Raw genomic sequence first — 12,283 nt, 5'->3', positions numbered from 1 at the left:
TCATTGTATTCAGGAAACTGCTTAGCTTTTGGATTAGTCCAGTTGTGCTGACTTCCCCTGTATGGTGTTGTCCTTCCCTTCACCTAAAATGATTCTTGTCTACTCCGTAATTAGTGAATATCCCTCTTCCTCCTTCCCCATTCTCGTAATCATCAAAGAATGTTTTCTTCTGTGTTTAAACCTTTTCCTGAGTTCTTATAATAGTGGTCTCATGCAATATTTGTCCTGCGACTGACTGATTTCAATCAGCATAATGCCTTCCAGATTCCTACATGTTATGAGCTGTTTCATGGATTCATTGTTTTTCTCTATTGTTGCATCGTATTCCATTGTGTGAATATACCATAATTTGTTTATCCATTATCCATTGGTGGGCACCTTGATTGTTTCCATCTCTTTGCTATTGTAACAGTGCTGCAGTGAACATGGGTGTGCATATATCTACTCTTGTAGGGCTCTTATTTCTCTACACTATATTCCAAGGACTGGGATTGCTGGATCGTATGGTACTCCTATCTTTTTAAGGAAACGCCAAATCGATTTCCTAAGTGGTTGTGCCATTTTACATTCCCACCAGCAATGTATAAGTGTTCCAGTCTCTCCACAACCTCTCCAACACTTATTATTTTGTGTTTTTTAGATTAGAGCCAGCTTCCTTGTGGTAAGATGGTATCTGATTGTAGTTTTGATTTGCATTTCTCTAAAGGCTATTGATCATGAGCGTTTCCTAACATAGCTGTTAGCCGCCTGAACGTCTTATTTGGTGAAGTTTCTGTTCATACCCTTTGCCCATTTTTTAATTGGTTTATTTGTCTTTTTGTTGTTGAAGTTTGGAAGTATCTTGTAGATTTTAAAGATTTAGACACTGATCGGATTTGTTGTAGCCAATTTTTTTTCCCAGTCTATAGGTAGTCTTTTTACTCTTTTGGTGAGGCCTTTGGATGAGGATAAGTGTTTCATTTTTAGAAGCTCCCAGTTATCGACTTTACCTTCCAGTGTTTGTGCATTGCTGGCAATGTTTTGTATACTGTTTATGCTATGTTTGAGGGCTACTAGAGTTCTTCCTATTTTTTCTTCCATGATCTTTATCATTTTAGATTTTATATTTAGGTCTTTGATCCATTTTGAGTTAGTTTTTCTGCATGGTGTGAGAGGTATGGGTCTTGTTTCATTTTTTTGCAGATGGGTATCCAGTTATTCCAGCACCATTTGTTAAAGAGACTGTCTTTTCTCCATTTAATGGACTTTGGGCCTTTGTTAAATACGAGCTGCTCATACGTGGATGAATTTATGTCTGAATTCTCAATTCTGTTCCATTGGTCTATGTACCTGCTGTTGTGCCAGTACCAGGCTGTTTTGACTACCCTGGTGTTGTAATATGTACTAAAATCAGGTAGTGTGAGGCCTCCCACTTTGTTCTAATTTTTCAGTACTGTTTTACTTATTTAGGGCCTCTTCCCTTTCCATATGAACTTGGTGATTTGTTTCTCCATCTCATTAAAAAATGCCATTGGAGTTTGGATCAGGCTTGCATTTATCTATAGATTGCTTGGAGTAGAATAAACATTTTCACAATCTTGAGTCTTCCCATTGAAGAACAAGGTATGTTTTTTCACTTACGTAGGTCTCTTTTGGTTTCTTGCAGTAGTGTCTCATAGTTTTCTTTGTATAGGTCTTTTATGTCTCTGGTTAGATATGTTCCTAAGTATTTAATCTTCTTGGGGCTATTGTAAATGGTATTCATTTCATGATTTCCCCTTCGACTTTCTCTTTGCTCATATAGAGGAATCCAACTGGTTTTTGCATGTTTACATGTTTATCTTGTATCCTGATACTTTGCTGAAATCTTCTATTAGTTCCAGTAGTTTTCTTGTGGATTCTTTAGGGTTTTCCGTGTATAAAATCATATCATCTGCAAATAGAGATAGTTTATTTCTTCCTTACCAATTTGGATGCTTTTTTTTTTTTTTTTCCCTAGACTAATTGCTCTGGCTAGGACCTCCAGAACAATGTTGAATAAAAGTGATGATAAAGGGCATCCTTGTCTGGTTCCCGTTCTCAAGGGGAATGATTTCAGACTCACTCCATTTAGGGTGCTGTTGGCTGTTGGCTTTACATAAATGTCCTTTATTATGTGGAGGAATTTTCCTTCTACTCCTATTTTGCTGAGAGTCTTTATCATGAATGGATGTTGGACTTTGTCAAATGCCTTTTCTGCATCAACCCATAAGACCATGTGGTTCTTGTCTTTTATTTATATGATGGATTACATTGATTGTTTTTCAAATGTTAAACCATCCCAGCATACCTAGTATGAATCCTACTTGGTCAAGGTGAATTACTTTTTCAATATGTTGTTGGCTAGAATTTTGCTGAGGGTTTTTGTGTCTAAGTTCATGGGGAATATTGGTCTGTAATTTTCTTTTTTTGTGGTGTCTTCACCTGGATTTGTTATGACGGTTATGCTGGCTTCATAGAATGAGATTGGGAGTATTCCATCCTTTTGTATGTTCTGAAATACCTTTAGTAGTAGTGGTGTTAACACTTCCCTGAAAGTTTGGTAGAATTCTCCAGTGAAGTCATCAGGGCCAGGGCTTTAATTTATTGGGAATTCTTAATTATCTTTTCAATTTCTTCTTTTGTTATAGGTTTATTTAGCTGTTCTACATCTGTTTGTGTTAGATTAGGTAGGTAGTGTGTTTCTAGAAATTTATCCAATTCTTCTGGGTTTTCAAATTTGTTGGAGTACAATTTTTCATAATATTCTGTTATGATTCTTTTAATTTCAGTTGGGTCTGTTGTAATATTGCCGATCTCATTTCTTATTCGGGTTATTTGCTTTCTCTCCTATTTTTCTTTTGTCCATTTGGCCAATGGTTTATCGATTTTGTTGATCTTTTCATAGAACCAGCTGTTGGTCTTGTTAACTCTTTCAATTGTTTTTCTTTTCTCTATTTCATTTAATTCTGCTCTAATTTTTATTATTTTGTTTCTACTGGTACCCTAGGACTTCTTTTGCTGCTTTCTTTCTATCTCTTTGAGTTGTAGGGATAATTCTTTGATTTTGGCCTTTCCTTCTTTTGGATGTGTGCATTTATTGCTATAAATTGACCTCTGAGCACTGTTTTGCTGTGTCCCACAGGTCCTGGTAGGAAGTGTTTTCATTCTCATTTGATTCTACGAATTTCTTTATTCCACCCTTAATTTCTTCTATAACCCAGTAGTATTTCAGCAAGGTGTTGTTCAGTTTCTGTGCGTTTGGTTTTTTTTTCACTTGCTTTATGTTATTGGCTTCTACTTTTACGGCTTTATGGTCAGAAAAGATGCTTTGAAATATTTTGATGTTTTGGATTCTGTTAAGACTTGCTTTATGACCTAATATGTGGTCTATTCTGGAGAACGCTCCATGTGCATTGGAAAAGAAAATATGCTTGTCTGCCGTTGGGTGGGGTGTTCTGTATGTGCCTATGAGATGAAGTTGGTTGATTGCGGCATTTAGACTTTCACTGTCTTTATTTAGCTTCTTTCTGGATGTTCTGTCCTTCACCAAAAGTAGTGTGTTGGAGCCTCCTACTATTATTGTAGAGCTGCCCATCTCTATTTTCAGTGCTTTTAGAGTTCATTTTATGTATTTTGGAGCCCTGTCATTGGCTGCACAAAAGGGTCCTTCCTTATCCTTTGTGGTAGATTTTACTTTAAAGTCTATTTTGTTAGAAATTAATATTGCCACTCTTCTTTTTTTGGTTGTTGTTTGTTTGGTATCTCTTTTCCATCCTTTGAGTTTTAGTTTGTTTGTATCTTTATGTCTAAGGTATGTCTCTTGTAGGCAACATATAGGCAGATCTTGTTTTTTTAATCCATTCTGCCACTCTCTGTCTCTTTATTGGTACATTTAGTACATTTACATTCAGCGTAATTATGTCTAGGTATGTGTTTAGTGCTGTCATTTTGATGCCTTTTTTTTTTTGGTTGTTGACAGTTTCTTTTTTCCACTGAATTTTCTGTGCTGAGTAATTTCTCTTTATGTATTATCTTTTCCTCTTTTCCAGTGTTGTTGCTTTTGTTTTTGCTGTCTTCATGTTTTTCTTTTTTATTATTATTTTGATGTGCAGGATTGTTATTTTCCTTTGTGATTACCTTGATAAATTTACCCCTATTTTCATACTCCATATGAAAGATCTATGACTATATCTTTTAGTCCTTCTTTTTTGAGTTAATGTTGTCATCTTTTACTTCATGATGTCTGTTTCCCTGTTCTGAGCGTTTTAGCTTTGATTTAGTTTTGTGATTTCTCTGTCTTGAATGATATCTGGTTTCCCTGTCCTCTGTTCTTGTCTTGGATTGTTATCTGATGTTATTGAGTTTCTAACTGGAGGATTTCCTTTAGAATTTCTTGTAATTTTGGTTTGGTTTTGGCAATGTCCCTCAACTTCTGTTTATCTGGAAATGCCATAATTCACCTTCATATCTGAGACAGTTTTGCTGGATATATAATTCTCGGCTGGCAATTATTTTCCCTTTAAGTCTTTATATATGTCCTCCCATTGCCTTCTTGCCTGCATGGTTTCTGCTGAGTAGTCCGAGATTAGTCTTACTGACTGTCCTTCACAGGTGACTTTTTGTTTATCCCTAGCTGCTCTTAAAATTCTCTTTATCTTTGGTTTTGGCAAGATCGACTATAATATGTCTTGATATCTTTCTCTTGAGATCTACCTTCTGTGGGGTTAGATGAGCATCTTGGAAAGAGATCTCGTCTTTCATGATATCTGGGAGGTTTTCTGCCAACAAATTTTCCACAATTTTCTCTGTATTTTCTGTTTTTCCTCCCTGTTCTGGTACTCTGATTACTTGTAGGCTATTTCTCTTGATAGAGTCCCACATGATTCTTAGGGTTTCTTCATTTCTTAAAATTCTTTTATCTGATTTTTCTTTGAATATATTGGTGCCAAGTATTTTATTTTCAGTCTCACTAATTCTGACTTCACTTTCCTGAATTCTGCTCCTTTGACTTTCTACTGAGTTGTCTAATTCTGAAATTTTATTGTTGATCTTCTGAGTTTCTGACTGCTGTGTCTCTAAGGATTCTTGAAGCCTATTAAATTTTTCGTTATTCTCTTGAATAACCTTCTTAATTCCCTCAACTGCTTTATCTGTGTGTTCCTTGGCTTGTTCTGCATTTTGCCTGATCTCTTTTTTATTTTTTTTTCTTTCCTGATATCTTGAAGAGTTCTGTATATTATTATTTTGTATTCTATCTCTGGTAATTCTAGGAATATATCTTCATCTGGAAGATTCCTCAATTCTTTGCTTTGGAAGCTTGCTGACATGATCATCGTCTGCTTCTTTATGTGATTTGATATTGACTGTTGTCTCTGTATGTTTGCATACTGTGTCCTAGCTTCTTGCTTTGTTTTGTTTTGAAATACTTAATAGGCTGCTCAAATTAGTTGGTTTGATTAATGGAGCCTTTGAAGCTCTAATGTCCTGTCACCAGATGGCTAGAGCTGTTATCAGATATATGAGCTTAGAAGTCCATTCAGTTTTCTTGTAAGGATTCAGCTCATATTTCCAGGTAGTTAGTCACCAAGTGTGTGGTGTAGGCTCCCACCTACTGTCTTTGAGGAGCAGTGGTGATTGGTGTATGCACAGGTCTCTTGTTGCATCAGGTGGTCACACTCTGAGCAAGGTAGGGGGTTGACAACCTTTCCCTGAGTGTTTGTGAGGAAGACATGTCCCTGTTCTCTAGAGTGCACAAGTGGGTGGGCTCTGCAGCCATACCATTGACACCCGATACTTTTAACTGTAAGGACTGGGAGACACCACTTATCCTTGTACCCCTGACATGGGTGGCTAGGTGGTGCAGGTGGAGCCACCAGTCCTCAGGCCCCTGATTTGGGTAGGTGAGGACCCTGCTTATTAGAGCAGTGTCAAGCATCAAGAACCCACCTCGCCACTGCACAGCTGAAACTGTTAAAGTCAGACCTTAGGCCACACACCCTTGCACTGTAACAAGAACCCAGCTCCTGAAATGGGCCACACAGTTCTATGCAGGGGTGAAAGCCATTCAAAGTCTATGGTCCACTTGTGCCTGGACAGGAGCTGCTTCTGCCCTGAGTTTCCAGCTTAGAGGAGCCATCAGATTATTTTTTCCCTGTTTGTTAATTTGCTCCTTCTCCAATGGCTCTGGTTGCATGCCAGGACCTATCTCAGGCCCAGGGAAATCGAATGTCACTGAAGCCAGCTTGGGGGCCTGGGACAGAGGGTGAGGGATCAGATAAATGGGAGAGAGTTCTTTTGAAAGGGGAGGTATTTGATCTGTGCAGTGAATTAAATGCTAGCACTTATGCCGAGAGCGCTGTTCTTCTCTGATTCTGGAGGCGTGAGTAGACTCTGTGCCACTGGCTCTCTGTGGCTAGGGAAACCGTGTACAGAAAGCTACTGCCAGCCCCTCTGCAGTCACACCAGCAGATCAGGGATGAGGGGCGCTGGTTCACACTGAGTTAGGTCCGGCAACTTCTTGCTGCTTCTGAACCATATCTCCCTCCCTCTGTTGCTAAGTCCAATTTCTTAACTTTGCCTTTGATGTTCAGGGCTCCTAGCTTGTCATATATATAATCAATTTACTTGTTTTTTCAGGTCTTTGTTGTAAGAGGGACTATCAGAAGCATCTGACTACTCCACTATCTTGGCCCTGCCTGCATCTGATGCATTCTTGTCTAGCTATATTTGATAGATACTTTTCTAGGTTAGAACATAAGTTTTCCTCATGCTTTCAAAGTAGACATTATGTTCTCATGCCTGACTGATGGAAATTCACAGTCATGGGAATTCTTTCCTTTTTTTTTTTTTTGATTCAAAAAATCCTCTTATAAAATGTAATGAAGAAAAGTATGTAAAATTGTTTATTTGCATTTTATGAATTCCTAACTTGGATTATTTCTAGCATAAATATAAATATTGAAAACAACTGCAAATATATCATCACAAAGTTTCACAATCCATATTTGCAACAATGGTTGAGGGCACCTGCTTTCCCTTGGACCATTTCTATTACTATTTTTAAGTCTTCCAATAGCTGATAAACCATTTGGAAAAACGATGAATTCCAGCTGCCATTTTAATTTAAATTTATTTTTTAGTGAAATTAGATAAATTTCCATGAATATATTTGTGCCTTCTTATCTTCTACTGGACTCTCCTGACATATATTTTGCTCATTTTTATACTTTTATGTTGATTTGAGGAGTGCTATGGTGGCATAGTGGTTAAGAGCTATGACTGCCAGTCAAAAGGTCGGCAGTTTGAATCCACCAGGTGCTCCTTGGAAACCCTATGGGGCAGTTCCACTCTGTCAAAATTGACTCAATGACTTGGTTTATATGTATCATAAAGATAGGAAGGAAAGAAGAGACCAAAATGGATGTCAAAAGAGACTTCGAAACTTTCTCTAAAATATCCGGTAGCTAAAGGGAATAGAAGAAATTAAGAAGTAGAAGAGCTGAACAGAAGATTCAAAGGGCAGCTTGAAAGACAAAATAAAATATTATAATGAACTGTGCAAAGATCTGGAGCTAGAAAATCAAAAGGGAAGAAAACTCTCAGTATTTCTCAAGCCAAAAGAACTGAAGAAAAATTCAAGCTGCAAGTCGCAATATTGAAGGATTCTATGGGCAAAATATTGAACAGCTCAGGAAACATCAAGAGAAAGATGGAAGGAATATGCAGAGTCATTATACCAAAACTAATTGGCCAATGTTCAACATTTCAGGATGTAGCATATGATCAAGATCCAATGGTACTGCAGGAAGAAGTCCATGCTATGCTGAAAGGCATGGCAAAAAACAAGGGTCCAGGAACTGATAGAATACCAACTGAGATGTTTCAACAAACAAATGCAGCACTGGAAGTGCTCACTTGTCTATGCCAAGAAATTTGGAAGAGAGCTACCTGGCCAACCAACTGGAAGAGAGCCAATATATATGCCTATTCCCAAGAAAGGAGGTCCAATCAAATGCAGAAATTCTTGAACAATATCATTAATATCACATACAAGCAAAATTTTGCTAAAGATCATTCAAAAGTGGCTGTAGCAGTGTATTGACAGGGAACTGCCAGAAGTTCAAGATGAATTCAGGAGAGGATATGGAATGAGGGATATCATTGCTGATGTCAGATGGATCCTGGCTGAAAGCAGAGAATACCAGAAAGATGTTTACCTGTGTTTTATTGACTATGCAAAGACATTCGACTGTGTGGATCATAACCAATTACGGATAACATAGCAAAGAATGGGAATTTAGAGCACTGAATTTTGCTCATGAGAAACTTGGACATAGATCAAGAGGCAATCGTTCCAACAGAACAAGGGGATACTTCATGGTTTAAAGTTAAGAAAGATGTGCATCAGGTTTGTATCTTTTCACCATACTTCTTCAATCTGTATGCAGACCAAGTAACCTGAGAAGCCAGACTGTATAGAAGAATTTGGCATCAGGATTAGAGGAAGACTCATTAACAACCTGTGATATGCAGATGACAAGACGATGCTTACTGAAAGTGAAGAGGACTTGAAGTACTTAGTGATAAAGATCAAAAACCACAGCCTTCATTATAGATTACACCTCAACATAAAGAGAACAGAAATCCTCACAACCAGACCACTAAGAAACGTCATGATAAAAGGAGAAAATATTGAACTTGTCAAGGATTTCATTTTACTTGGAGTGACAATCAAAGCAGCATTCAAGAAATCAAATGACGTGTTACTTTAGGCAAATCTGCTGCAAAAGACTTCCTTAAAGTGTTAAAAAGCAAAGATGTCACTTTAAGGACCACGGAGTGCCTGATCCAAGCCATGGTGTTTTCAACTGCCTTATATGTGTGTGAAAGCTGGACAAGGAGTAAGGAAGATCAAAGAAGAGTTGGTGCCTTTGAATAATAGTTTTAGTGAAGAATATTTAATGTACCGTGGACTGCCAAAAGGAGAAAAAAATCTGTTTTGGAAGAAGTACAGCAAGAATATCCTACTGAGCAGTTACATCTCTCTTATAGGGTTGCTGTAAGTTGGAATCAACTCAATAACAATGGGTTTCATTTGGTTTAAGTGGAGTTCAAGGAAAAAATGTTTTATATAAATATCACAAAATACATTTCCTAAATCTAAACTGATAATTTATATTTAGGAAATGTATAAATTTTTTTGCATTTTTTATTTATGAGAAAATAAAATTTGTAACTCTTCAGGGTTATACTTTATCTATATTAATGGGGTGCCAATTATACTTTCTGAGCATTCTTTTTAGTTCATATGATTTTTCAGTTGAGTCTAATAGTGTTTCAGGTTGATTATATCATACGTAAATACCATTCGTTTTTGCTAGCTTTTCAAAGGTAAGATATTTTTGGTTCCAGTGTTGTTTGCCATGATATCCAGGTCTACAATTTCCAAGAAAAATGTTGAGTATTTGATCCTTAATGTTTGATTGTAACATTGATGGAAAACATTAACAGTGTTTTATTTTCCATTTAAACTATGTATGCATTTTATCATATTACAGATTTTTTTCTGCCTCTTCTAGACTATCAAAAAAAAATTAGTATGTTTGTATTTAGTGTTCTATGGGAATTTGCATTATTTTTTACCAAAAATGTTTATCCCCCACTTATGTGATGTCAGGGTTTTTCTCTAATTTGGAGTCATCATTGACTTCTCTCTTTCTCTAACATCTTATATACAACACTTTCTGTTGGTTGTATCTTCAGAATAGATTCCATATCTGCCCACTTCTAAATTACTCCCTTGCCTACACCCTGGGCCTGGCTGCCATTACAGCTTGCTCAGACACTGCAAGGGCCTCCTAACTGCTCTCCCAACCTTCAATTTTTCCCTCTAGAGTCTAATCAGACAACAACCAGGGGGAAGTTCTTAAAACATTACTCAGGGGACATGTCTCTCTGATCAAATCTTTTCAAAGATTTTAAATAAATCCAAGTCCTTTAGGCTGCCATGATAGTCTTTTGGACATATCTCTCACCTCACTACAGAGCACCCCTCTCTCCCTTGATTTCTGTTGTGCATCCTCCTTGTTTTGTTTCATTGCCTCCAGGCCTTTGGACTGGGGTTGGTTCTCTCTCCTAGCATTTTTTTCTTTTTTTGCATATTTTCCTGTTGGTTGTCTCTCCCCTTTCTTTCAGATCTCTGCTCAGATACCACTCTTAAGAAAGGACTTTGCTGACCAACTAATTTAACCTATAAATTAACATTCTACTTCAATGCCTTGCTCATTTTGTAAGCATTAGCATTACTTTGAATTTTACTGTATCTCTATTTGTATATGCATTTTTTGTGTATTTCTACATTGGAATGTAAGTTTCTGATGGGCAGAGATTTGTCTGATGGTTTACTTCTGTTTCTATGGGACCTGAAACAGCAGTTGACAAACAATATGCACTTACTTAATATTTTTTAATGAATGGATTATTGTACTGGTCCTATTGTAGGGCCATCTTAGGAATTTTGTAATTACAAATATATGTTTAAAATACAGTATCTTTTTTATCTACTGACAGCATTCATTTTCTGGGATTTGATTTATGGTATTAAATAATATGCATAAGTGAGGCTTGTCCAACTTTATATTTTTGTTCTTTTTATCAAATGTTTCAGTGATAATGCCATAAATATTCATGATATATTGATAACAATTTCTGATAACAATTAAGTAGCAACTACAATATACCAAGCAGTGTTCTACACATTTTGTTTATAATAAGTCACTTAACTTTCACAGGGAGTCCCTAGTTGCACTAAAAAAAAAAAAAAATTTTTTTTTTTTTTTTTTTTTTGCTGTTAACCAAAATATTTGTGGCTTCAGTCTGCCCAGAGGCACCTCAGAAGAAAGACCTAGTGATCTACCTCCAAAAGGTCACAGCAATTGAAAGCCCTACAGAGTATGGGTTTGCCATGAGATGAAATCAGTTGGATGGCAACTAGTTAATCCTCACAACATCAAAACCTATTACTTCTATTGAATCTGTTACTGTTGTTACTGCCATTGTACATATGACAAAGTTGAGGCTCAGAGAGGTTAAGTAACTTGTTCTTGGTCATGCAACTAGAATTTGTATGATTATTATTAATCACATGGTTTTGTTCTATTTTATATTCTCCATTGTCTAAACAGAAGCATAGCAAAAGGGGGGCAGAGGAGGGCACATGCCCCAGGGTCCAAGTCCAAGGGTGCAGCAGACAAGGTACAGAATGCTTTTAGGCACCACAAATACGAAAGCCAGACAAGAGGGGGAAGGCATTTCTGCTGACTCATCAACATCTATTCATCTTGAAATTTGGGATAGGAAAAGGCTGAACTTAGAGATTGCCCCTGGAAACTCCTTACCCTCACTATGCCCTGTGTCTGCAATATATTACAAAGTATAAGAATTGCAAGTTTCTTGCTATTTTGATAAAAGTAACATAAAAATTATATGACAGTGATTTGCTTTGGATTTTAATGGTTCAGTAGCTTTCTAGTTTAGGTATTTTCTATTCAGTGTTTTTTTCGTATTTTATTGATTATATTTTGTTAATGTATATCTGTGAACAGACTTACACGCGTGTATATGAACGCACACATGCATGCACACACTCCTACACTCATGAACACACATATCCACTCAAGGATTTCACGGATAAAATTATAATATTGACATGAAGGTAGATCTCAATAATTCTTGAGATATAGAAAGTTAATGGTTAAGAAGACTAAATTCCATCAATACTGTTTATATATTCTATGCAAATCTAATAAAAATCACAACAAAATTTGTAAAGAAAATGACAAACTAATTCTAAAACTTACGTAGGTATGTAAAGGCCCAATAGTAGCTAGAGTAATACTAAAAAATAAGTAACAGCCCCTACCAGATACCTGACATTTTGTAATAAATGAACAGTGCTGTGTCCTTATTTAAATAAACAGACTTCTCATTTGACTAAATCGTTTATGTCATTGTTTAATTTCTATCTCTATGTTTACAACTACCAAATTTATATCTCCAAATAGAATCTCTTCCCTGAAATCTATGGTTGAATATCAACTTCCAAGTTAATATCTCCATGAGGATATATGTCAAGTATTCAAAGTTGATGTATTTGAAGTTTAAAGGTTGATTAGGCTCTCCAAGATATTTTCCTGCTCTATCTTCATCCTATCAATAAATGATGCCTTTATTCAACCAAAGCTTTAGTAGCATCCCTGACTCCACTGTTCTCTCAAAGAATGCA

The sequence above is a fragment of the Loxodonta africana genome, unplaced genomic scaffold (assembly GCF_030014295.1).
Source record: "Loxodonta africana isolate mLoxAfr1 unplaced genomic scaffold, mLoxAfr1.hap2 scaffold_325, whole genome shotgun sequence".
Classification (NCBI taxonomy): Eukaryota; Metazoa; Chordata; class Mammalia; order Proboscidea; family Elephantidae; genus Loxodonta; species Loxodonta africana.
This window is presented reverse-complemented; position numbering follows the sequence as displayed.